The following is a 520-nucleotide window of genomic DNA, read 5'->3' on the forward strand; positions in this document are numbered from 1 at the left end:
AAGGGGGAAGAGGACAAATTACAGCAAATTTCTGAAGAAAAGTAAGGACCACTGGAAATCCGAAAATATCTTGATTCTAAAAATTCACAAATTTAATGCATGCCTCAAAAGTTTCTTTCTTATATTGTCATTCATGGGGACAGGAACATGGTCTACTCATTGCAGATGATATCTCATTACAAAAGCCTGTACAATAGAGAACAGCATTATAAAGTACTTAGTTAAACATCAGCAGGGGATTATGCGGTTGGTTGATCGTGACTTAATCAGAGACCTTAGACCCTGATTCTCGGGCTCAGTCTCAACATGACAGCAAGTCTATTAATGAAAGGGTGAAGAGTCGCTAGACTCTGTAGCTGAATAAATGCATTATAATAGCCAATTTCATTTTAGTCCTGCCATTTCTTTATCCATAACCAATATTTTATAGGAAATGAGTCACTGATTATTTGACTGAAATTTATCTTTAGGCCTGTTTTGCTGCTTTAAATACTAAGCTTCTGAACCTTACAGATGTAGA

This window comes from Scardinius erythrophthalmus (assembly GCF_964197995.2).
Source record: "Scardinius erythrophthalmus genome assembly, chromosome: 5".
Taxonomy (NCBI): Eukaryota; Metazoa; Chordata; class Actinopteri; order Cypriniformes; family Leuciscidae; genus Scardinius; species Scardinius erythrophthalmus.